This window comes from Pygocentrus nattereri, chromosome 24 (assembly GCF_015220715.1).
Source record: "Pygocentrus nattereri isolate fPygNat1 chromosome 24, fPygNat1.pri, whole genome shotgun sequence".
Classification (NCBI taxonomy): domain Eukaryota; kingdom Metazoa; phylum Chordata; class Actinopteri; order Characiformes; family Serrasalmidae; genus Pygocentrus; species Pygocentrus nattereri.
Genome location: NC_051234.1, coordinates 9,408,725 through 9,435,582, shown reverse-complemented (window position 1 = coordinate 9,435,582; position 26,858 = coordinate 9,408,725). Strand labels below are relative to the sequence as shown.

Here is a 26,858-nt window from a genome sequence, read left to right as displayed (position 1 = left end):
CCAAAATCACATCAAGACCACCAACACTCACCCAAAATCACATCAAGACCACCAACACTCAACCAAAATCACACCAGGACAGCTTACACTTCCCCAAAATCACATCAAGACTACCAACACTCAACCAAAATCACACAAGGACAGCTTACACTTCCCCAAAATCACATCAAGACTACCAACACTAACCCAAATTCACATCAAGATCACCAACACTGAACCAAAGTCACATCAGCACAGCCTACACTCACTCAAAATCACATCAGTATAACTGACAGTTGTCCAAAATTACATTAGGATGGTCTACACCCGCCTAGAATCTAATCAAGACTGCCTACACTCGCCCAAAATCACATCAGGAAATTCTACACTTGCCTAGAATCACATCAGGATGGTCTACACTTGCCAAGAATCACATTAGGACAGTGTACATTTGCCTAAAATCATATCAGGACCAACACTCACCTGAAATGACATCAAGACAGCCTGCACTCGCTCAGAGTCCTGTCAGGACACTCGCCCAAAATCAAATTTGGATGGTATAAATTTGCTCAATATCACATCAACACCAAATACAGTCACCCAAAATCACACTGGATGGTCTACACTTACCCAAATTCACATCAAGAGCAGCTACATTTGCCTAAAATCATATCAGCACCTCCTAGAGTTGCCCTAAACTCCATCAGGACCACCTATACTCACCCAATTTCTGCTCCACCCTGGCAAACCACATAACCCAGCAGCTGTGAGGTGTGACTGCCACAACAGGTCAGTCTTTAACCAGGTCACATTTATTCATCAGTGTTGTGAATATACTGTATATGTAGCAATAAAATCACCAATGTGGATCTTTATCCATACTGTACAGCCCTGATTTTGGAATGTTGACTTTCTACTGTGACCTCTGATATGTTTTGAAGCTGGTTAAGGCTTGTTTCAGACACTCTCTCTGACACAAAAGAAAGTATACTCTCTGCAGCAGCAGCATGTTAGATATGTGTCACATCGCAGATCACTCTTCAGGGGAAAACAAATTTATTCATAAAGAAATCAGCATGTTACGAAGCTCTCATACACCTGTCTGTGTTGAAGAATGAAGGACGAAGCAGGTGAGTGAGAGAGAGAGAGCAAGAGAAAAAAGAGAGGGAACACAAAGAGAGTATTAGAAAAGGAAGAGAACGTGAGAGAGAGAGAGAGAGAGAGAGAGAAAGAAAAAAGGACAGAGAAAAAGAGGTAGAGAGAAATAGAGAGAGTAGAACAGTGTTTTCTTTCAGGTGTCTTTCTTCTCATTTTTGATGCTAAAACACGGAAAAATTCAGAAGTGCAGACTCAAAGCTCTCCATATAAAATGTAAATTGAATATAAATGTAATTAATTATGTAACTGTGTAATTAACTATTACCTAATTACACTGAAAAGTGCAGTAAAACCACAGTAACAGCTCCAGACCTGTAAGAATTAAAGACAACACGGTTGTAAGCGGTCTTCTAATAAAACTCCACATTGTTACCTCAGCGCTACGAAACCCACGAGCTAACAGCAGCGACCCTGAATCGGCCCCTCCGCTGACCGCCACTCTGCGGCCGCACACATCTGGAAGTGTGCAGTGATGGAGAGTGCAGGCTGGATAACAGTGGCCCATTTGCAGCCATTCCCAATCTGCGAGGAATGTGGGGGTCCAGGCCAGCCCCCCCCCCTCTCTCTGTCTGCACAGCGGCCTGACGCTTTGAAGCGCCCAACGCTTCGACAGCTAACCACTCTCAGATGTGAGCGGGTGGCTTTACGAGCAGAATAATGGCCGTACCTACACGTGTGAGGAGGCCTGTGAGAGGGAGGAAACGAGAACGAGAGGAAAACGGAACACTTCTGTCCACTTTGGGCTGTTTTTGTTCTCATGCCATGAAAAAAAAAACAACATTGGAAAAGAAGAGAAAACCAAAACGGGGCTAAAGGTCACTCACAATGTCGATTCAACACATTGTTTAACTAAAAACAAAAGCCCTCTATAATGTTCATAAGAGTGGGGAACCCTCAGAACCTACTAGACCTTCAGAGAAAGTTTAATGATTCCTATGAAATACATGAAATACATGGTTTGGTGATTTGGAGACCTCTCTAGTGAAAATGTGTAACTGCACACACCAGGCGGAAGAACATTTTTAAAACATTGGTTGTGCTTCGGTCCCCTTCCCCGAGTGGATGAATCTTATTACTGGAAGAGAATTCAAAGAGAACCCCGTCTGAACTTAGTGAAGGAGGCGTTTTTTTGAGGATGCAAGTTAATTATCTATCGTCATCACATCTTCCTCAGCATCAGTGTTGATATTGAAATCATTTGAGGCCTTAACATCGAGCTGGACCTTCTTTTTGAATCTGTGTGCATAATGTTAACACATCAAGACGCATGACGTGGCGTGAAAAACTGACGTGATGACTTTGACTTTTAAACGATTATTTCAGGCTTTACAGGCCTCACAGTGGCTCACACTCACCATATTTTAGCCTGTTTTTATTCTCAGTATCGGAACTTCTTTCAGTTTTAACAAAGCAACTCCTACATAGCTTTAATATAATCACCATGCTTGTATTAAAACTCTTCCAGTGGGCTCCTGAGTGGCGTAACCGTCTAAGCGTTGGCCATTTCATCAGGAGATTGCGAGTTCAGTCTCTGGTGATGTTACAGCTGTCCGTAGCCGGGAGTCCAAGAGAGCAAAATTGGCCTCACTCTCTCTGGGTGGGTAGGATGGCCCCTTCTGAGTACAGACCTAGTCTCTGTGGTCATTTGACTTTCCCCCAGCTGGCTGGACTCTCAGGAGGACGGAGGGCTTTTTGCTAAGTTCACAGCTTTGGTATTGAGGTCGAACCATAGAACCTAAAACCTTCATCTAACGGTTCTAACAGGTTAGTTGTTAGGAATGGAAAACAGCAGCGGCAGCTCTATGTCAGAACTATTTACTGAGTCATGTAAAGCTGATTACATAGAAGCTCAAATATAAGTTCATGTCTTTTTTCCCTTAGAAACCACACAGTTAGACCAATTCATTAATAGTGCAATTGTTATCATAAACAGCTATTAAGTACAAATTATTCATTTTTCAGTATCAGGAAAAATATTCAAAGAATCTGCAGACACACCTCCAAAGTTCAGTCTTAGAAGCTGGTTTCGCATTTTAACACATTCAGTGATGCTGAGGTCTGGACTCTGGGGTGGCCAGTCCATTGTTCAGCATCTTTGTTTGATGTGTCAGTCTCCTTTTCTCAGTGCAGTTCTTCTTGATTGGCTACACATCCTTTCAGACCCATAGCACTGAGTCATCTTCTCACAGTGGAAGGATGGACAGAAACAGCTGTGGATGTTAATTTTCTCCTCTCTCTCAAAGATGTAAGCTTTAAGGGCTGTTTATCTGATGGAGACAGTTTTGGGGTCTAGCAGCTCTTCCAGGTGGTTGTTAGGAGCCCCGTTTCATTTGACTTTCTCTTTCCTTATTTAATTGGGTCATCTTATACCTAATCTCCTCAGAAACGTCTCCTGACTTCTGCATAGTACTGTATACTACTGTTTCAGGTATAAACATTAATTGCAGCCCGAAACCAAAATATTATACATGAAAAGCCATCACACCATGTTATGTAGTGTATGATAATGATTACACACTGATGAAAAAGCAAAGTCCTCAAATTCAGCATCATATCTGTGCAAAACTGTGAAAGCAACATCCTACAACTACAGAGATTCAGTAAAAAGCGAATTCCAGCCTGAAGCTCCCGCCTCTCTTCTCTGTTCCAGCGTGAGTGGTGAACAGACAGGAAGCTTTAGGGTTTAAGATGTCTGAAGCCCCACTCTGGAGGGACAGCAGGCTTGCTGGAATGTGGAGACAGGATGAAGTTTCGGCAGGAAAAGCTCTCTGGGAAAGGGGGTTGGGGGGGGTGGGGTACTGCATTTGTTCATACTCTCACAACAGTGAATGAGCTCTGAACAATATTATTGCACATCTAATTAACAGTGTTGGGGTCAAATACTCAAAAAAGTAATTGGTAACAAACTACTAGTTGCTTCTCAAACATTGTAATGGGATTATTCACTGATTATATCCAGGATAAAGTCTTTATAAAGTCGTTATAAAATGTTATTTATATTTGAGTAACGTTCGAAATAAAATAAAAATAAAGACATACAACATGTACAAAAGTTTAAACATCACTGCATTTATAAAATTGTTAAATAACTCATTAGGCCTCAGGGAGAGCATAATAAATAAAAGCTATGAAAAGAGACATCAAAGTGCTTCCAACTTGCCTTTTCACTGTCTAAAATGTCAATAAGGAAGGGGAACTGTTGAAATCAAGGCAAGACCCAGGAGACCAAGAAAACTCTCAGAGCTCAAATGCTGAACTGAAAGGTAAAGCAAAACCCCCATATGAAAGCAAGAGACCTGCAGAAGGTTTAACTGATACAGGAGCAGCAGCACCCTGTTCTACTGTACAGCACTATAAGCACAAACATGATCTGCATGGACGAATCATCCGAAGGAAACCTTACATGTGATCTCATCACAAAAGTAAATGTTTGAAGTGTGTAAATTAACTTCTAAATAAGTCGGAGGCATTTTGGAAACGGGTGCTGTGGATTGATGAAGTAAAAATGGAATTCCTTGGCCACAATGACCAAAAGTATGTTTGGAGGAAAAAAGGAGCAGCATTTGATGAAACGAACACCCTGCCAACTGTTAAGCATGGATGCGGATGTACTATGCCTTGGTGCTGTGTGGCAGCCAGTGACACAAAAAACCTTGCACAGGTACACGGAAGAACAGATTACACTAAATATCAGCAAATTCTGACATAGTCAATCAAGACACTGAAGCTGAAGAGTCTTCCTTCAAAAATCCAAAACATCTCAAAATACACCAAGAACTACTTGTAAGCTAAATGTAATGTAAGTGAAATGTAAGCTAAAGCTTTTGGAACAGCCCTCACAGTCCCATGATGTCACTGAAAATATGAGGGTATATCTTAAAACATGCAGTGCATGTAAGATAGCCCAAGAACACCAACAAACTAAAGTGTCCTGCAAAGAAAAGGGGATGCAAACTCTTAAAACTAAAAGAGAAAGACTCTTAGCTGGTTACACAAAGTGTTAGCGTGCTGTGATATCTGCCAAATGGGTGTCAAGTACTTTGTAGGGTGTCCAAACTTTTGCGCATACCACAACTACAAATTTTCTAATTTTCTGTTTCTCAATTTAATCAAGTATAAAGTAACCATGCATAAACATTTACAGAAAATGTTATTTATTTGCTGCAGGTGTTGCACTTACTTCATTCCACTTCAAAAATGCACAACGTAGGCCGGGGTACCCAAACTTTTGCATACACCATATGATTTTACAGGATCAATCAGATCAGAAGGCCATGTTCAAAACACTATTTTCAAGCTTCTGCAGACAGCTTCTTCAAAATATATGCAATCAGTAAGCAACAATGACAAAAATATCAACATCTCATTGATTTTCCATCAATGAAGAGGAAAATGTCTCTGGCTGAGTTTAAAACAATTAAACCTCTTTCAATTAAGACTCTGTAATGACAACATCTATAACAACATTAACAACAACAAAAAATACCCCTTGTTCCCCCACTGCAGGAAAGCCTCACAAAGTCCACTTGGATGAGAACGAAAGCACTTGATGAGGGAACAAGTTTATATGGAAACATACCTTACGCACTCAAATGTAATAACCCTGGAGTCGCCCCGTGTTTCACTTGGCTGAAAGCTCCAAGAGATCAAACGCAGGATCAGATCCAACGGACTGGGCCAAAACTGTCAGTTGGGCTGAGGAGGGTTTAGCTACAGGTATGTTCTCTCCTCCCGCCCTCAAAGACGGCAGAGTTAACCCCTTTAATGCTACTAATACTGGACGGGAATCAGTAGGAAACAGCTAATAAGAAGAGCACGTAAGCCCGCTAATGCTGCTAATAATGAACCAGAGTCAGCACAGACTGGCTAGTGTTACGTTAGCAAGAGCATGTAGCCTGTTAATGCTGCTCACAATGAATAAGAGTTGGCAGAGATCGGCTAGCGCTGGATTAGCAAGAGCAAATTCCTTATAGAAAAGCCATCATGATGACGCTCCTGGGCAGTTTTTTCACTCATTCCGCTGAAGACCAGACTCCTGTCTTGCATAGTTTTTAGTGCTTAAACAACACACAGAAAACAAGCTTGCTCTACAAACGTCTATATAGCTCTTATGATTTGAAAATTCCTAATGAATAATGAATCATTCTCCTTATCCTCTATCGTTCTGGGTGGCCCAGAAGCTGTTGTACAAAATGCCATCTCGATGCCCGTTGTAGATGGCATCAGTGCTCCCTCTGGAGAAACCCACCCTTAGAGCTGAGCGAGAAGTTAGAGGAGGATCTGGAGAAAAATAAGCAAACACCTTCAAAGCTCTTTCACAGTATAAATATCCTCTACATAAATAAACACATTACGGGCCTGCAGGGTTGAACGGCTTCTTACACCAGACGCCAAACATGAAAATCGCATGAAGCAGCGCTCGGGTGTACGTAGGAGGGAGCAGTCGGGTGAGGGGGGTCAGCGCTCTGGTGGGGGGTTTAACACACGCACACTCCACACTGCAGATCTCCACAAATACAATATTGAAGAATTAGAGAGTTTTAGCTTTTAAAAATATCAACAATTACCAATTACGAACAAAATTATCAACCACTGTTCTGTATTTACATGTTGCTATGGTGACAGCATTGCAGTGTAATCAGAGGACAAATGTCAACTGTGTAACAGGCCACACGGTGAGCATACGCTGCTGCAAGTCGCCCTGTAAAGCCTGAAATCACCATGTAAAAGTAAGAGGCGTTGAGTTGGCAGTTTTTCAAACCACATCGTATGTCTTTACGTATTAACGTCACACAGAAAGAAGGTCCAGCTTGATGTTTAGGCCTCAAATTATCGCAAAATCTATACTGATGAAGATCTGATGAGAATATAAAATAATTCACTCACATCCTCAGAGACGTGTCAAGAGTTCTCCTTGAATTCTTTTTCAAGCATCAGATTCATCCACTCAGGGGAGGGTCAGACGGACAACCCACACCACAAAACGTTCTTCTGTTTGTTGTTTGTTGCGACGTATACAGCTAAACACTAAATTAAACATTACTAAAAAAGCTCATTTGCATCTTTCAGAAAAAATCTAACAAAATTAGATTTTTTAAACTCTCATTACTCTTTAAATACTTCAAAACTACACTTTATTCTGAGTGGTCCTTTTTAGATGGAACAAACACTCAACAGACTCTCAATAACATGAAAAAATATGAGGGTTAGGATTAGGTTGTGAGTTGAGGTTATGGTTAAGATTAGAATTAGGGTCAGGGTGAGGGTTAGGATTAGGTTTTGGATTGAGGTTAAGGTTACGATCAAGACCCGAGTTAGGGTTGGGTTTAGGTTTTGTATTGAGGTTAAGGTTAAGGGTAGGATCAGGGCCAGGGTGAGGGTTAGGATTAGGTTTTGGGTTGAAGTTAAGGTTAGGATTAGGTTTTGGGTTGTGTTACTGATTATATGTTAAGAGTTTATTAATCATCTACAAATGGCCGCTCCAAATAACGTTACCCAAAATTCAGGCTGCCTCTACCATCACTGAAAAAGTGAGCAGACATATGTTCTACAAGCTAAAGTTTTAAAACATACAATCACACAGACATTCCAAACGTCAGCCCCTAGAACACACAAGAACACACTTTCCTCCTCGCTCTTACCTCCTCTCTCTCTCACACACACACACACACACACACACACACACACACTCTCTCTGGAGAGTGCTGGCTGGGCAGGTGTTGACATTAGAAGCCGCTGTTTGCTTTGGCCGGCCGACAGACGCCTCGAATGTGGAAGAAACATTTCAAAGGCACAGAGTGTTTCATCCTGAGGACCCTTCATTCATCTCACACACACATACACACACACCCACACACAATCAGTGATGAATTAGCACCAATAACCAGCTTCCAAAAAATACAGACACACAGTGTTACTGCTTTCTCATACATCCAGACTTACTACTCCTATACTTCATTCTTCAATTCCATACTTTCCATACATTATTCCATCCTTCCGTCTTCCAAACTTCTGTACATCCACAATTCATTCATTTACATACCTCTACACATCAGTACTTCATATATCCATTCATTATTCTACAATTTCATACTTTATTCTTCCCTACTTACATACTTACAAATATCCCTTAAATACCTTTTACATACAGTACATTGCTTGCATACAGTACATCCACATTTCTACTGAGCTTGATTATCTCATTCCCATGCCTTACTAAGTGATGGCCATGCATTAGGATCTGGTTCCCATGCCTTACTAAGTTGTGGCCATGCATTATTTTTATTTATGAGATGTCACCAGCAGGGCTCCATACATTTCATACTTCCATATTTCATTCTTCTATAATTCTATACTTCATACTTCCAAGATTTCCTACTTAGTTCCATTCATACTTCAACATTTCATACTCTGCTCTTACACATCTGCACTTCCATACTGAATACTTTTATAATTCCATACATCATTCCTCCATACTTACATATGAACATCCATACTTAAGACTCCTAAAAACAATGTTCTTCAAATGAGTGCTATTTGCATGCTTAAAGAACCCCTGAAGAACCATCTACTTTAAGTGTTTATTCTTCCATAATTAATAATACCTCACACACTTCCTATATAGCAACAATATACCGATATATTGGTGTGTTCCATCCCCAAATCAACCAAACCATCAGGTAGAGATCACACATGATAGAATTCACACAGAATAAATGTGTTTTCCTTTTTAATTCATAGCAATACAAAGAATTCTTGATGCCATATCTGAAACCCATCCAGTTAAAAATGTGGATATTTGAATAGTAAAGCTGGTTAAAACAGCCGTTCCTATTAAGAACCATACAAAACTATCCCCACCACCAAATGTCCCTACTATCTACCCCTAAATTTTCTCGCTCTTCAAATGGTGCCCCCCTCAAACCCCCTTCAAAGGCCTCCGAAAAACAGGCCCACCCCCGTCCACCCCCTACACTCCTCTCCTCTCCTCTTTTTCTGCAGGATCTCTGCTGTATAAACTCCAGTCGCGAGCGGGGCCTGCTGAAAGACCCCGCTGTTCTGGACCCTGGCCACATGCTTTTCATTCAGAGATGAAGGCTCGCAGCTCCACTTCTACTGAAGCCAGGTCCAAAAAAAACGAGGGCGGAAAAGGGAGAGAGGGGAGGGGAAAAAAACCCCAAAAACTCATCAAACGCCTTCCAGTCTCCTAAAAAAAAACAAAGCCACAAAAGCACGTTCGCCATCCTGGAAAACGGTCCGAGGAGGAGGAGGATGATCATTGCTCCTCAAGGTGAAGGTGGGAAAGCAAAATGAGGCACTGGGGAATATCTGAAATAATGAAACTCCACTGGTACACCGAGCGGATATCTGGGCATGATTAAAGGAACAGTTTGCAGAAAAACCTCATTTATACAGCTTTCCTCGCTCCCCAAATATCACTCAGCCGAGCATGGACAAAACTCAGGCCTTCAGATAAGCGCTGCTGTTTTTAGGTATGCTAACGTACTTCAGTGCATTTTTAGAATATAATACAGTGTAAGAAAACAAGTCTGCCAGACACAACAAGTTTTGAGCACTACTTGCTAATTAGCCTCAAAGCCCCAGTGCAAAAATAAAAATGCTAATTTTAGACACTAAACATTAGCTTGGCTGATCGACTTCATTTGGGAACTAAAGTCGGCCAGAAATCTTTCTCAAAACACTTTCTGCTGTACTGAAGTTAATTACAGAAATGCATACTCTCATGTTTACATACGACACCAAGAGAATCCAAACCAAATATCTCTTCGCCTGGAACAGAAGGAGCATAGGTTGTGTTTTGAAACCTCCACTACAGAAAACACCTATTTACTGACTAAAAGCAGAAAATCAGAGCTGTAGGAGCTACAGGTGTTTTTTTCCTTTAGAAAATGGATGCATTTTAAAATGCATTTTCCATCTTTAATACATGTCCTTGAGTGGCGAAGTGTGATATACATAGTAAGTAGCAAACACAATCACAAATGTGACATTTTACAGTCTGTTTAAACATAAAAGCATCTTTCCATTGAATTGTCAGTCTGTAAAAAGTCTCCTTCTTCTTTACTAGTGATTTTTATTTGAACAGTGGCACCTTGAACAGTCGTGCATCCTTAGTTACACAAGGCTGGTGTGACTGGACCTTCACAGAGAGGCCTGATGATCCCGGCCGGACTGGGTGGGGACTGTTGATGTTTCCAGCGCTGCTGGACAGTGGAGCCTTACAAGTGTTTTCTAAAAACCATCTGAAATCTGCGCCTTCACTCTGCTTCTGCACGCATACAGGCGCTCTGACAGTGTTTCCCCAGAGCTCAGCCAGCCACTGCTCACACCGCACCTTCAGTTTGATCTCTCCTCCGCTGATCTCTCGCTCCATCTTTACCTCACGCCAGGTGTTTACACATGCCGCGCTCCAACACCTGCAATGATCCGTCAAAATCTCCCCCACCCCCACCCCTCTCACATGGAGCCAAGTCCTTCTCTGAATCACTCGCTCCCTGTCGTTCTTGACAAAGAAAAACAAAGCCTGTTTTTCCAGCGCGTTTCTTTGATCAGTCAGCAGTCACTCCTGAGGCTCTGTGCCCTAACCACCATAACGCTCCCTTGGCCTACGTCTCCGTCAACAGCTCAGTCTCCTCTCCGCTGTCACTTCTGCGGCAGTAAGGAAGCGCTCAGATGACGCCTTCTCAAACTCTCTTTAAGCGCACTTCTGTTCACTGTTGTCTGTGGAGCTGCACGACGGAAACTTTCTCTAGTCTCATAAAAACACCACATTTTTTTAGAAGAGTTTAATGTAGCATATAAACATTATCAAAGGGCCCACCTCCAACATTTTTCTTGCATTTTATTTTTTCCCTTGAGCACCACTTGTTGCTTTATGCACCAAAAAGACCATTTTCCATCCTCTCTTTATCCCTTAGAATTAAACAGACTGACTTTGTTACTGCGCCTTTAAAACAGATATAAGCTACACAAGCTAAAAGCCTCTTGTAGAATGAAATTCTCATGGGTCGCGCAAAGCCAGAAGCGCCTTTGTGGGCTTACAAGCTTGAGTACTTTCTGCGGTTTCACGTCGTCAGCCGCGGATGCTCTACTAATGCAGGTGACGCTATGACATTTTATGAAAAAGTTCCATGACAAGTGAAAAACTACAGGGTGATTCAAAAAGATTTATCCAATTTCAAAGTGTCAAAGTTTTACAACTGTGAGGATCCTAGGAACCAATCACAATCCAACTGAAAGACTGTCAGTGGAAGATGGCTCCCTTCAGTCTGTGAGATGAGACCCCTGAGCAGAAAGCGTTCCTTGTTCTCCACTTCAATTAGAGTGAATCCGGGAAAACTGTGCAGCGTGATTTTCATGGGCAGCGAACCTCCAACAAAGAAAGAGCCGTGAGTGCAGCGACACCCAACATGCTAAATCAAGTATGGCAGGAATGACTATAGTGTTGATGTCTGTACAGCGGGAGGAGGTTCATATGGAACACTTGTAAAATTCCTAAAAAATGATACTATATTACATATTACTGCATTGTCCTGTAATGATTTACAAGTGAAATAAATTATTTTGAAATAGGATGAATCTTTTCGAGTAACTCTGTATTCTCTCACAGTTCTAACTATGGCGATGTGCAAGTCCACAATGCTGCCACTATTTAAGGTGGAACGGGAAAATCAGAACAAGAAGCTGGCGAATAGGAAGCCAACTTCAGCCTCGTCGTCTTATAAGCCAAGATAATGTGTATTTGACACTTACTATTAGTGCTACAGAACAACAGACTCAACATCTTTCATTAGGAAGTATTCTTTGTTTGTTTAACAGGGAAATTTTGGCGTCTCTGCCAAAGCACTCTGCAGACTTCTTGCGAAACAAAGCTCCTCAAAGTTGTCCATCTTTTTTTTTTATGGCACGCCTCTTTTTTAGCACAGTGTCTTCATCTGTGGAGTTTGCCCAGTTGCCATGTGCGCGACATGGTGAGTGTAGCCTCCGTGTAACGTCTGCGTGTTTATTTTCTCCGCAATTACATCATATCGTTCACTGTCGTCTAAGCAAGAAGTATGCTGAGACCTTTATTGTGCCTCATTCAAATGGAATCAGAGCTTCATTATGAATGGGTTGAGTTAAACTGCTGTAGACTGATCAGGTGGGTATGTGTACATGAGTTAGTTCTTGTGACATCACAAAAATGTATTTAATGTGTATGTAAAATGGGTCACATATGGACCGAATAAACTGTAGAGTGAACTGTACATTCTGAAACCTCAATCATGTTCACATACTAACACAAACTCTTATTGGATTTTGTTCTATTGTGCCCTTTAACTTTCAATAACTTGATGCACTATTTTAATACTTGAATAGGTAAACAAACGCTGTGATGATTTATACAACATGATCGCCTCTTTGTTTCTATGCTCACTGTCCATTTTATCAGCTCCTCTTACTGTATAGCTGCACTTTGTAGTTCTACAGTTACAGACTGTAGTCCATCTGTTTCTCTGATACTTTGTTAGCCCCCTTTTACCCTGTTCTTCAGTGGTCAGGACCCCCATGCACCCTCACAGAGCAGGTACTGTTTGGGTGGTGGATCATTCTCAGCACTGCAGTAACACTGACGTGGTGGTGGTGTGTTAGTGTGTGTTGTGCTGGTGAGAGTGGATCAGACGCAGCAGTGCTGCTGGAGATTTTAAACACCTCAGTGTCACTGTTGGACTGAGAATAGTCCACCAACCAAAAATATCCAGCCAACAGCGTCCTGTGGGCAGCGTACTGTGACCACTGATAAAGGACTAGGGGATGACCAACACAAACTGCAGCAGCAGATGAGCTGTCGTCTCTGACTTTACATCTACAAGGTGGACTGACAAGGTAGGAGTGTCTAATAGAGTGGACAGTGAATGGACAGAGTGTTTAAAAACTCCAGCAGCACTGCTGTGTCTGATCCACTCAGACCAGGGCAACATACACTAACACACTACCACCACCACATCAGAGTTACTGCAGTGCTGAGAATGATCCACCACCCAAATAGGACCATGGAGGTCCTGACCACTGAAGAACAGGGTAAAAGGGGGTTAACAAAGTATCAGAGAAACAGATGGACTACAGTCTGTAAGTGTAGGACTACAAAGTGCAGCTATACAGTAAGTGGATCTGATAAAATGGACAGCGAGCGTAGAAACAAGGAGGTGGTCAGAATGTACTGCCTGATCAGTGTATCTACAAGAACCTCCTCCACAGGGATGTTTGTTTGAGACTTGCGGGAAACACCATTATGATTTAGGACACTTCTGAAATGTCTGTCTTTCGCTGTCTTGTGTTTACCTACTCATCAAAAGTGTTAACCTGCCCCTGAGGAAGATGTCCTACTTCTTTTTAAGCATGAGACGTAGCGTGCCATAGCTGTGTATGCTATAATGCCCCCTAATGCCTTCTATGAAGCACCTATAAATGCTGTTGAATAGCCTGTTTATCAGAGCCAGTTAGATTATGGTGGATTATGAGTCACTATTTGTGATGAACAGACCAGATTTGGAGTAAATATGCAGCTTACTCAGGCTATTGAACTGTGAGTCTCTCTCTCTTTCTTGTACCCTCTCTCTCTCTCTCTCTCTCTGTTCCTCCTCATTATAATCCTCTCTTTTGTTAAACTCCTGTCTATGTTTACCTTTCTAATATTATCTTTCTCTCACTTAATAGTCTGTCTTACTCGTCTGTGTAGCTTTCTCCCTCTAAGGTATTCTTCTCTCCCTCACTTCTGAATAGCTCTTCTTCTCATGTATAACTCTCTCGCTCTCTCTCTCTCTCTCGTTTTTTACCTCTTTTTTCTCAGTCCACTTATCTTTCCCTCTCCATTTAGCCTCTCTCTCTCTCTCTCTTGTTCTCTACCTCTTTTTCTCTCTGGTCTTTTTTCTGTCACTCCCCTTTCCCTCTACAGTAAGCCTCTCTCTCTCTCGCTTTCTTTCACTCCACTTATTTTGCCCTCTCCAGTTAGTCTCTCTCTCCCCCAGCCCCCAGGATACCATAATTCTTTATCCCTCTCTTCTTCTCTTCCTCTTTCTGTCCAGGTAGTGTCTTTCTCTAACTGTCTAGTTAGCTAGTTAGTGTCCCTCTCTCTCTCTCTCGTTCTCTACTCTGGTCTTTTTCTTTCACTCCACTTATCTTGCCCTCTCCAGTTAGTCTCTCTCTCTCTCTCTCTCTCTCTAGGCCTACACTACGTTTTTTGTCCCATTTTTACCCTGATTTGACCCTTTTGACAAATTTTCACAATCGTAAGCAATTTTCCAGAAGTCATGAGCTCGATCAGAAGTGACTAACGGCGCGGATGATCTCTTAGAGGAAAAATTTGTGAATCTTTAGCACTTTGAGTGTCGAGCACAGAGACAGAGGAGCTGCGTGTAAAACACAGGCAAATAAGAGCCACTGTCATGTTTATAATGTATGGATCCAGATGTCAAGGAACTCTATACAGTTTCAACACAGCTGACGTTGAATATGATGCTCTCTGTTTCAGAAATCTGCTAAGACTTTAAAAGTCATGTAGCGAACACCCAGCCTTAAACATATCATCTCTCTCTCTCTCTCTCTCTCTCTCTCTCTCCAGTTCTCAGAGCTCTTCACTAACTCCAGCTCTGCAACTTTGAAGTTTGGGCCAGACAGCAGAGGAATCTCAAACCCCCCCCCCCCCCCCCCCCCCCCAAAACCCACACTGACAAAACACCAGAGGGAGGGGAGGGACAACACTGACCAGAGGCCAGCTGATTACGGCCCTTGTCTCATCAGCGGCCTGTTTACAGCGAAAGTCTGGTGTTAAATCACATTGAAATGTTTTCCCTCCTTACTCTCACTGTAGTTGACCAGCCAAGACATGTTTGGTGTCTGAGGTGTAACTATACAATGTTTCATCACTTTAGACCAATCAGAGCAAGTTCTGGGTTTTTTACTCAAGATATTAAACTTAGATGCTGGACCTAAATGGATTAAAACTGTGTAGAGTTGCTCAGGATCTCTAACAGACCTGATTACGTGGTTTCTGACACACCTTTTTCTATAAATATGAACTAAAGAACATTAACATAATTAAGACCAGCAGCTGAAGCCATGCTGAAGCCTAATTTTGGTCTCTCCTTTAGTCCGTTTTTATAAATAACTATGTTATACAGTATCAGCAACTACATACACAAGTCTAATAGAGATTACTGAACAACTCCACGCAGTCTGAGGTGAGAATGTGATTACACACGTTTCACAGATCAGGTTTCTTGCTGGCTCCCTGCCATGACAACGTCATTATGAAAGTGAATCCCAAACAAAGCTCCCCTCACGGAGCACATGTAGCAAAATACACGACCCTGGCTTTAAACTTTCAACACTAACTTACAGCGGATCCAAGACGTGATGAGGTTAAACCACCGCAACCAAGCACAGCCACCAACAGCTGTCAAACACCGTCGAGCTGTAGAAAGAAATTCAATGGTGGGTTCAAGAGGTTGAACGTTAGGAGTACTGTTGGCAGTAATATGTTGCTATGCTACTTTAGCACTTCTTATTCTATAGATGCAGCCAGCAGCGCCACCTTCCTATATAATTTTTAATTTAATCCCTTAAAATCCCAGACTAATTACTTACTAAGGCTTATTATTCAGTAACTATATACTTCAATGCAAACTAGCTGAGCTATTCTTAGGTTATAGAAGCATAAGAACCAATAATAATATTACTGGTAATCATAATAATAATAATAATAATCATTATGTAATACAACTTCAGGCCCAGCAGCCACTTAAGGTGTTAAATAATCATTAAGATAATTCCTGAAGGACTACAAGACTATAAGCTCTGATTTTCAGTTCTATTAACTTTAAACATCTCACACTGGTTAATGCTGGTCATTGTGGCGTTTTCTTCTCAAAAACAGTCCACAAATCTTACAGGGTTCCCAAATCTCCAGCCCAAAGTTTGCATTAAAGCTGCCCACCAGACATGGAAACATGATCATTTTCTCCCACCTTTTTTGTGGACGGATAAAACATTTCTTGTGTGCTCCTCCTTCTGCCATGCTGCGGCTGCCGTGACTGTTGACAAGCTCTGCTCACATGATCAGAGCTTGAGAGTGCAGCAAGAGTTCATGAAAGAAGAGCTGCTCTGTGCAACAAATATGAGGTGAAACTGCAGCTTGTTTGAGTAAATTGCAGTGACAGTACTTCAAAGTTACTATATGCATTCAATACTGCGGTCTACAGGATGACCGAATACCAGCACGTCTAATCAACAGTGACTGTCTAGAGGGTTTTGCTAACGAAATTTCTTTCAGGCTGCAATCTGCGTGGCTTAAAAGAAGACAAAGCTTCTGAATACAAACGTAGAGTGAATAAATGAACATTCAAATATTGAAAATTATTCTCAATACTCTAAACCCTAACCAAGCACGGCAACCAACAGCTGTCTAACACCGCTGGGCAGTCCAGTGAAGCAGTCAAAACATTAAACCCTTCTGTCCTTTAATCTCCTGCCCATTATGTTTTAAGAAAGCATTTAAACATTTTCCCACAGCAGTGATTGGCTAGTGCTGCTTGGTGCCTAAACATGAAGACAAGCAGGGATTCAAACCTCAGTTACTGCTCCAATGGGCTGCTTTTAAAGGTGTTTACTGACTCACTAGCAAAGATGTTCACATCAGTCTAAAAATAGGGTTTTTTTTATTCCCTCTCCAACATTTTTTTTTTGGAGCTTCCATGAACTATATCCTCCAAGGACTCATTAAGAGCAGAGAATTAAAACAACAGCCAGACACACTGAAGATTTCTAATGAAGAAGCCTGTCAGAAACTGACTCGTAAGGTCACAACATATATTTCGCACTGATGCAGTGCCGCTTTCACAAAGTTCTTCAATAGATAATGCTGTTTGCTGCTATTCGCTTGTATAACACAAAGGTTTTGTCAGTTGAACTACACATTTTTCAATAACGCCGATGGAAAATATTGCAATGAAAATGCATGATAAAGTAAACTTTTCTGGATTTTCATTTTTGTAGGTGAGCAGGCAAGTCAGCATTTGTGAAAGCGTTTTTATTGTGTTTGAATGCTCTTTATTGTATCAGTTGTACAGGATTGCGAGGTTTTCACAACAGGGGGTTCTCAACCCTCTCTTTCGCCCACCATTGTTCGCTAGCAGCTCAACACAGTCACATTTCACATACATAGAGACAACAGCAATCCTGATCTACCTGAGAACAGAATTACAGGGAAACATTTTATTTACTTATATGAATGAATTATGTTATATTATCTGAGATGATTTCCATTCTACCAGTGGAGTGGCCAGTACACTAACAGGCCACTACACTGCTAGAAATAAAGGTTCTGTTCAGGTACATTTTTCATTTATCAAGGTACAAACAGTGTAAATGTTCCCTCAAAGGCACAACAGTGGTTTTAAGGTCCAATTGGGAACCTTAAATAAGTTTTCAATATGAAAAGTTCGTATTTGTTCCTTTTCATAACCAAATGTTTTAAAACAGAAAAGTAAAATAAAAGCCTGGAGACGAGACGGGGTGTGTGGAGTCAGTACAGCTTAGACAATATCATTTCAGTGGATTAGGGTACAGTTATGATCCCTGACTGAAGGTACTGAGATGTACCCTTGAGGGAAGCACCCCAGTGACAAGAGGGGAACTGACCCAGGCACAGTTTCAGACCTTTAGTCTGAGAGTGTAGGGTCCCTGCAGAAGCTTATAGGAATAGTTTTGAGATTTTTCTATGACAACAAATGTAGTTGATCAGAGTTGTTTGGTGTTTGAAGCTAGCTTGAGCACACGCTAACATAATCCTGTAGGAACTAATCTTTTCCTAGATCAGTTCCCTTGATGCTCCCTCCATCACGCTTCACTGTTGGGATGATGTTTTCATGTTGACAGTGGCCTTTTCACACCATAAATAGTGTTGTGTGCTCTTCCCAAACAATTCAACTTAAGTTTTATCAGCCTGCAAAACTTTTCCCCACTAGCGTTTTGGAGTGTCAGGGTGCTCTTTGGTAAACGTCTGGCATTCAGCCTGTTTTTAGGAGAGCTTCCTTCATGATGTCCTGCTGTGGACATCATGTCTGTTCGATGTTTTTTGTATGTTAGACTCATGAACAGAGATGTTTACCCATTTCAACAGCCTTTGGCTGTTACTCTAGAGTTCTTTTTACTTAATTGAGCAATCTGCATTTGGAGAGATCTTGGCTGGCCAAACCTTCTAGGGACAGTTCTAGCACAAATTCGCCACCATTTACAGACAATGTGTCTAACTTTTGATTGATGAATACCTAAACTTATTCCAGCTTCATGCAAATCAACAACTACTGATCATAGGTCTTCCAAGATCCCTATTTTGCAAGGCATTGCGTACATCAGTAGATGCTTCTTGTAAATAGTAAACCCAAAATGTTTTGGTGTTTAAGTGACCCTTATTAGTCCCACAACGGGGAAATTTCACCTCCGCATTTAACCCATCTGTGAAGTGAAACACCAGATACACACTAGTGAGCACACACACACTAGGGGGCAGTGAGCACTCTTGCCTGGAGCGGTGGGCAGCCCTATCCATGGCACCCGGGAGCAGTTGGGGGTTAGGTGTCTTGCTCAAGAACACCTCGGTCACGTACTGTAGGCGCTGGGGATCGAACCGGCAACCTTCCGGTCACAGGGCCAGTTCCCTAACCTCCAGCCCATGCAGCTCTAACCTATGCCTCAGGCTCAAGTCATTAGAACAGGGGTTCACATACTTTTTTCAGCCTACACAGTGAATGTTTGAATGATGTATTCAATACGGAAAATGTAAAAATACATTACTTGTGTTTCTTCTTTATTGTTACTTATATCTAGAGCAGAGTTATACATAAATGCAGGTAGTGCCAAAGAGTTTATGTACTGGTTTTGCCAATGTATATGCACAGTTTTGGTAACAGTGTGTTCTAAAGTGTCAGAAACCACTTAAGCAAGTCTATTACTACAAGAGATTACTTGATTTGAAGCAAGTGTGCAACGACTCTGGCATGCAGTTAGCACCATTCTAATTACTGATCATAAGCATCCATTACCTGTTAGCTACATTAGCATTTTAGTTCCAGTGCAAAACTAAAGTAGCTGACCTCAGACATGCAACAAGTCTTGGCTAATGGACTACATTTGGGCTAAAAGGGAGAAATGTAATTTTTGCCAGTGCATCCCTTTAAACTGCACTAGTTCAGAAACAGAATGAAGCTTTAGACTACTGGAAAGCACTCAATCAAAATAGCCTTGCCACGTTCTCCTAACAATGGCTCATTATACAAGTGCATTAGAGGGGCTATTGTTCTGAAAAGCATAAAGTACATCACTTTGACTGTAAAACAAACTGTGAGAGACCTGCTAAACTGTGCACTGACAGCGTTTCATAAATCGTTCTGGAGTGTTTCTTCGCCAGATGCTGTAAATCCATCAACGACTTTCAAAACATACCAAACAAAAGGAAAGAATCCTTTTAAATCCTACTTTTATTGCTACCAATTAATCACAAACCAGCCCCTAAAGCAAATAAAAAGATCTATCATCGCTGTGAAATAACGTCTCTGTGAATCAACTCCAGCAACATGTTTTAACAGCACAAATGAGCGAGTCTGTGTCTCCACACTCAAAGTTTATATGATAATTTGTCTCCATCAGTGAACGGGCAAACTTTCTAATGACTTTCTTATATTGAAACACTTAAAAAGGCCCATCTAAGGTCGTGTAATTTTGACCTGCTGGACATTCCTAGAGTAAAAATAGGTTTCAGCTTAACCTTTTGAACATTTGACTTATTATTCAGCCACCACTATGAATTATTTTCATAATGATCTGTGACGCATTATCCAGTAACCGGGGAAAGGACTTGCCCAAGGTGGAGGAGTTTAAGTATCTCGGGGTCTTGTTCACGAGTGATGGGAAGAGGGATCGTGAGATCGGTTGCTGGCTGGGACAGGCGGCAGCAGTAATGCGGTCACTGTACCGAACTGTAGTGGTGAAGAGGGAGCTGAGCCATAAGGCAAAGCTCTCTGTTTACCGGTCGGTATATATCCCAACCCTCACCTTTGGTCATGAGCTGTGGGTAATGACCGAACGAATGAGATCACGAATACAAGCGGCTACACTCTATTCGATAGGGTGAGGAGCTTGGCCATCCGGGAGGAGCTCGGAATAGAGCCGCTACTCCTCCGCATTGAGAGGAGCCAGCTGAGGTGGTTCGGGCATCTGATTCGGATGTACCCTGGACACCTCCCGGCAGGGGTGTACTAGGCACGCCCTACTGGGATAAGACCCTGGGGTCGTCCTAGGACCTGCTGGAGGGATTACATCTCCAAGTTGGCCTGGGAGCGGCATGGGGTCCCTGGGAATGAGCTGGAGGAAGTTGCGGGGGGACAGGGTCGTTTGGGATTCTCTGCTCTCCCAACTGCTACCGCGACCCTATCTGGACTAAGCGGTTAACAACGATGATGATGATGATGCTTAGAATTATTCAGTATCTACTATAAATGATTCAGTACCTACTTTGAATTATTCAGAATCTACTATAAATGATTCAGTATCTACTTTGAATTATTCAGCAAATACTATAAATGATTCTTTGTCTACTTTGAATTATTCCGAATCTACTATAAATGATTGTGTCTGCTTTGAATGATTCAGAATCTACTATAAATGATTCAGTACCTACTTTGAATGATTCAGAATCTACTATAAATGATTCTTTGTCTACTGTGAATTATTCAGTCATCTAATATAAACGATTCAGAATCTAGTTTGAATTATTCAGAATCAATTAAGAATGACTCAGTATCTACTATACATTTTTCAGAAACTACTACAAATGATCCAGTATTTACTTAAGGTTATTCAGAATCTACTACAAATGATGCAGTATCTACTTTGAATTATTCAGAATCTTCTATAAATCATTCAGTATCTACTTTGAATTATTCAGTGTCTACTATGAATTACTTGTTACACACTTATAACTATTGAGTAACTATTACTAATTATTTAAGCATTCACTATCAATTATTCAGTATTCAGTATTATTCTGGTCAAAATCTTAATTTGTCATCAGAGATTCACCAAGATATTAGCTCTGTATCGGAATAGTTTTTCTGTACGTTTTACTAAAAGCTAAAATCTTGCACCAACATCTGAGCTCTCAATATTATTCAGGCCCAGAAGCAATTTCAGCTGCATTTCTATTTATGGAGGGTGCTCTACAAATACATTATGTGCCATTATTACAGTTGTAGCTGCCATTGAGAGTCTTCCTAACCCAGTGAATGAACGTCTCTGTAATGTGCAGTCTGTCTAACATGAAGTCAACCCCAAAAATCAAGCACAAGCCCCACCCACTAGCTGCTCAACGCCTAGAGGGAGCCTCTGGTATTTACCCGAGAGGCAGCGTTTGATTTCAAATTAACCTCTAATATGTCATGGGTGGGTGGGTAACAGGTATGATTTAATCCATAACTCTTTCACAGTGAAATCCCTCCACCTGCACACCTCCATGAACCTGCTGTTACTCAAACACTGCTCATTACCACGGCCTGAAAGCTGTACTGAAACATAATGTACTCAAAATATTAGAAATGCCTACCCTATAGCTCCACTATGTAGCTGTACAACTGCAGACTGAAGTTCATCTATTGCTGCACAGTTTATCATTCATCATTAATCCGTTTCTGACCACAGGACTGCTGCCCTCCAGTTAGAATTTGGGTGGTTGATGATTCTCTCACAGTGATATTGATATGGCAGCGTGTAAGATATTATTATCTAGTACAGGGATCGGTAACATGCAGCTCCAGAATTAGATTTGTAGTTAAAACTAAAAAAATTCCTCCTTTGCAGTAAAATAAAGCTCTGCTGATCGTTCAACAGTAAATGGTCTTAATGTAAAACTGCTAATTCACCCTGATCTGCGAGCAGACTGCTGTTCACCATAGCAACACAGACTAGTAGCTAATGAAACGGTAAAGAGAAAGATTTAAGACGAACATTGATAATTTGGAGATGAATGGATTTATTTGTGTTTAGAATCACTCCAGCTGGTTTCCTGAGACGTTTAATCTGCAATGAGAAACTCACAAACAAAAAATCGTGACGCTGAAGTCGCTTCTCATTAGTCAGCTTGTTCCATCTTAAATAGCGCAGCAGTTTGGCATCTCATTCTGCCGTCTCAGGCACCATTTAGGGTGGAACAGGAAAATCTGAACTAGAAACTGGCGAATGAGAAGTGTTTCCTGCTGGAGATGTGAGAAAAGCAGCTATAGCTGAGCTAAAACTTTAACCAGTCTGAGTTTGTGTTTATATTTTTAGTCTGTACGAGTACATCAACACATACTTAGATGTATTTATAGCCAACATGGTAAAATGGACATTAAATGCTGTGGCTCCCACGGTGGATTAATTTTTGTCAAAAGGACAAAATGCCTCTTCTTAACATTTGGGTTGTGACCCCTGATCTAGTAATATTAACAAATTAAAGAAAGAGTTTATCTAATTTTTATCAGCGTAACTCGTTCTCAGCATAGTGGTGTGGGCAGAATTTTTTTGTAAAGGTGGATAAAATTTGTCTTCAGTTTGTATTGTGTTCACACATTTCAACCATTTGTTCATGGAGTTCAGCTACTGCCCATTCGCTTCTATTATACCTATATTATACCTATATACCGGTGAACCTACTCGAGTTTTATATGGAATGTTGATGATGAGAAATAAACCTGAAAAAATAAGTTTCCTTTGGGGACTATTTTTCCTTAAAATGCCATGTATATATCCCTCATCCATCCATAAAATAAATGGATTCAAATACATTTTAAGCCCAGGATTTACCACAAAGCTATCAGAAAACAGTGTCTCAGACATCAATCAGTGAATTCATAACCATTTTATGTAATAACTTTCTGTGAGGGAGCTTTTAGACATGGATGTCTGGTTCCTATCACCACCACTGTGAACAATTCTGACTCTAGAATAGAGCGTTTCATACCAAGCCACTCTGAACGACTCTGTTTACACCCCAACCATTTAAGTGTGTAGAATTTTTGAAAAATCAGTTCCCTTTTAAGGCTGATGCAGAAATGTTTTTATTCTATTTGTCTTTTCTGATAATAACACAATTTCTGAATGCTAATGGTTGACGTTTTAGCATTTTCTGAGGTTTTTAAAAATTTTTGAGGAATGACGACGATGTTAAAATAGTGTTAAATCTGCAAAAGCTTTCTTTAGGGACTATTTTGACTTGTGACATCCTCTCCCACAAAAAACCCGGACCTTTGAATCTGAGGAGCTGCATCACTTGCAGATCCACATTAGCAAAACTAGCATAAATTTTCCTTCTGTGCTTTTCATGGTGTTTGTACAGTGTTTCACTGCATAATAGGATGCACAAAGCCTCTTTGCTGGGAGCACATTCAGAGCACAATGTGAATCAATTAGCGTTCATTATTCTTTTGCATATTCAGTAGCCACGTTTACATGCAGCCTAATAATCCATTAATAATGCGACTAATATCTCAATCGGAACAGAATACGTCCAAGTAAACACTTAAATCTGAATAGTCTAGTTTGATTGAGGCCATATGGAATAAAATTCCTATCTGATTGAACGAGGTGGGTAGACCTTAAATTATCCATTAAACAGAAGAATAATATCCGTCAGCCTGTATCTGATTACATTCCCAAACAGTTTATACTATTCAACGTGGCGGAGTAGAAACTGGTTTGCAGAGGAGGCAAAGTTTATGTTCTGATCTTTAAAAGATGGTGGTGGGACAGACGTCCAGCTTATGTGTCTCAGAACACGACATCTTCTTCTCGGCCTACTAAGGACATATGAAGGATGTTTTCCTGAATCTGACATCAATTTTAAGCTATTGAAAACACAAGCACTGCTCACTGCTGCTCATCTCACTCTGACTGGACTCACTTGATGCTCGCTGTCATGGCAACGTCTACTCTAAGTGGTTCTCCACACGTGTGCCATTTTGGATCGGATTACTTTTAGTGTGCATGTAAACTAAGATTTTCATCAGATTGTTGCAGAGTGAGCATAAACACCTCAGTCTTAATCTGTAGTTGGAATGTATTCAAGGGGATTGGAAAAAATCTTTGCATGTAAATACAGCCAGTGTAACGATAAACTGCAACTTCGATTCCCATTAATGTGCTTTCCGTTTCAGACAAAAAACTGAATAAAATTCCATGAATTTTCTGCTTTGTAAGATCGTATTTTTTACAAATTAACATAAACACAACAACAGCATTCACAAAATCGCATTATTGACAGAAAAGATTAACCAAAATGGCAGAAATAGCCCCTTTTTGCATCTGCCTTAAAGGGTTTACTATTATTAGCTATTAACTCTCTAATATATCATGGGTGGGAGGGTAACAGGGATGATTTCATCCTCGACAGTGAAGTCACTCGCTACCCGCCTGCTCGCCTCTCTGAAGCTCCGGGCTCTGCGTGCTCCGGCCCTCACACTTTTAAACATGACACTAATAGCGGTGATGTAATGCAGGGTGTAAGAATGGAAGCCTTTCAGAGGCTGAGAGACGCCGCCAGCGGCCGAAGGCTTAAACAACACATCCGCAGACTAAACGGCTCTGACCGCGGGGCGCTAACGTTGCCGCCTGAGACCGCCACACACATGCAAACATTGGCATGCAGGGTTCCAGGCTGTCAAACCCGGTACAGTAAAGCTCAGCACATGAAAAAACAAACTCCCAGCGCGACAACTCCCAGGCCACACGCACTGACCTGACAAGTCTTTGTAAACCAGGCTCTGTAAACCGACAAACACAGTTTTGTCTGCTAGGACAATTTCTAGGTGCTAAATATGAGATAAGTGGAAAAATTATCATATGGCTTTAATAATACACTGGAGAATGTGAATCGATAAACTGCACTGTATTTATTATGGAGTGAATAAGATGTTATTGTCTAACTATCAAATATAACGACTTGTCAAAGATTCATTCTGATTAAAATCAGCCCTCAGAGCAGTTTGGTGACCAGCCACGTCTGCGCCACAGTAAAATGGATCAGCATGTTGAACTGGAGCTTTCTGTGAGCTACTGTGTTTCCTATCACTGTATAAAAGAAGCTCCAGGCTGCCTTTATTGTTGGATGCGCTGCAATGGTTTCTGAGTAAGCATGTGCACATTCAGAATCCTTATAAATCACTATGGGATCACTGTTTATTGATTTGTTTCATCAGAGTAATGTGCATTCTGACTAGGCCCAGGTGATCGGGCGATGTAAGCGAATATCATCTGTTTCCAGGCCTGCGCTCTGTTTTCACACATGCGCCAACGGATGAAAATGAAAGAAATCAGAGTAAGGGTTTCAATAACAGCCTTAATCTGATCCAGGAAATATGAGCATTCAGTTTACACAACCACATGAATTATCAGATAAAGGCCAAATTTCCAAATATGATCGGATTATCAAGTGCACAGAAATGCACCCACTGTTTTAGTGGCAGCCCTAACAGCGTTTTTTCCAATGCTTGCTCCCCATCGCCAGATTTCATTCAAACGGTTCGCAAATGTTATGTGTATTTATGAAATTTCAGTAGTAAAAAAGTGAATAGAGTCGCCTTTCTATTCACTACAGTTATGTGGAGAAACTTAAGACGACGTAGGCTATTGTGAATAGAGGCTACATCAAAATGAGCTAGATGGAAGAATAGAAAGTTTCTGAGTAAGTAAAATTATCTTGCCATATTTTTATGGCCACATTATCTGCAGCTCAAAGGGGCCAGGTAAGACGAGCAACGGCCCATCTAATGAGGGCTGAAATCTCCATGTCACCCTGACGTTTATTCGAAAAACCCTTTTCCATAGCATCATTATTTTCACATTTCAGTTTTAGAGATATTCATCTTAGCGTAAAAACCCTTTTAGCGATAGTTGGGCACTTTTTCTAATTAAGGGCTTTTTCCGTTTTTTTTGGGCACATTTTCAAAATTCGCCAAAAAACAGGTCGACTACAAAACCACTGCTTAATACTCTTATAACAGAAACGTTTATGCTCCATATTTATCATAATAAGCTAATTAGCCAATAATATGACGAGCAAACTGCAAAATACTAATTTCTCTCCCGTTTGATTACTACTCAGTTCCACCCTTGACAACTGAAGTCAATTTTCTATTACTGTATTTCCCAACAAACACACAACAAACCTTAAAGCCACACTAAAACAAGATAACACACATATACGCGCTTCAATACTGACTACGCCACAAATAAGCAAAAAATAAGGCACAAATGCTAATGTGGATCGCTTACATTGGTCTGCATTCATCAATAAATACTGAAACATCTACAGATGAAGGTGACAGTTCCCAGAGCTTTGGGTTAACCAGCTGATCACAAACATTTATAGCCAACAATACCGCACTGAACTTATTAATAGACTCATCATTCAGTGTGTGAGACGTAGACAGAGCGATTCAGAGCAGTTTGGTGCGAAATGGTTCAGATGGCTTTACAGTGGTGGTGATAGGAACCAGGGGTCGTCATGACTACAACACAAATATAAGCTAGACATTTTATTTACTATCCAGAACCGTCAGTGAACCTACACGAGTCTTCTGAGTTTGTATGGAATGTTGAGAATGGTAAACCATTAAAAAAAATACATTTTATAC

The 26,858-nt window shown here is 41.0% G+C and overlaps 1 protein-coding gene across 1 annotated transcript in view; it reads right to left on the bottom strand.

Moving 5' to 3' along the window:
• Positions 1-26,858, bottom strand: part of nkd2b (NKD inhibitor of WNT signaling pathway 2b) — a 65,433-nt gene that overhangs the window by 37,406 nt on the left and 1,169 nt on the right. The window lies entirely within an intron of this gene.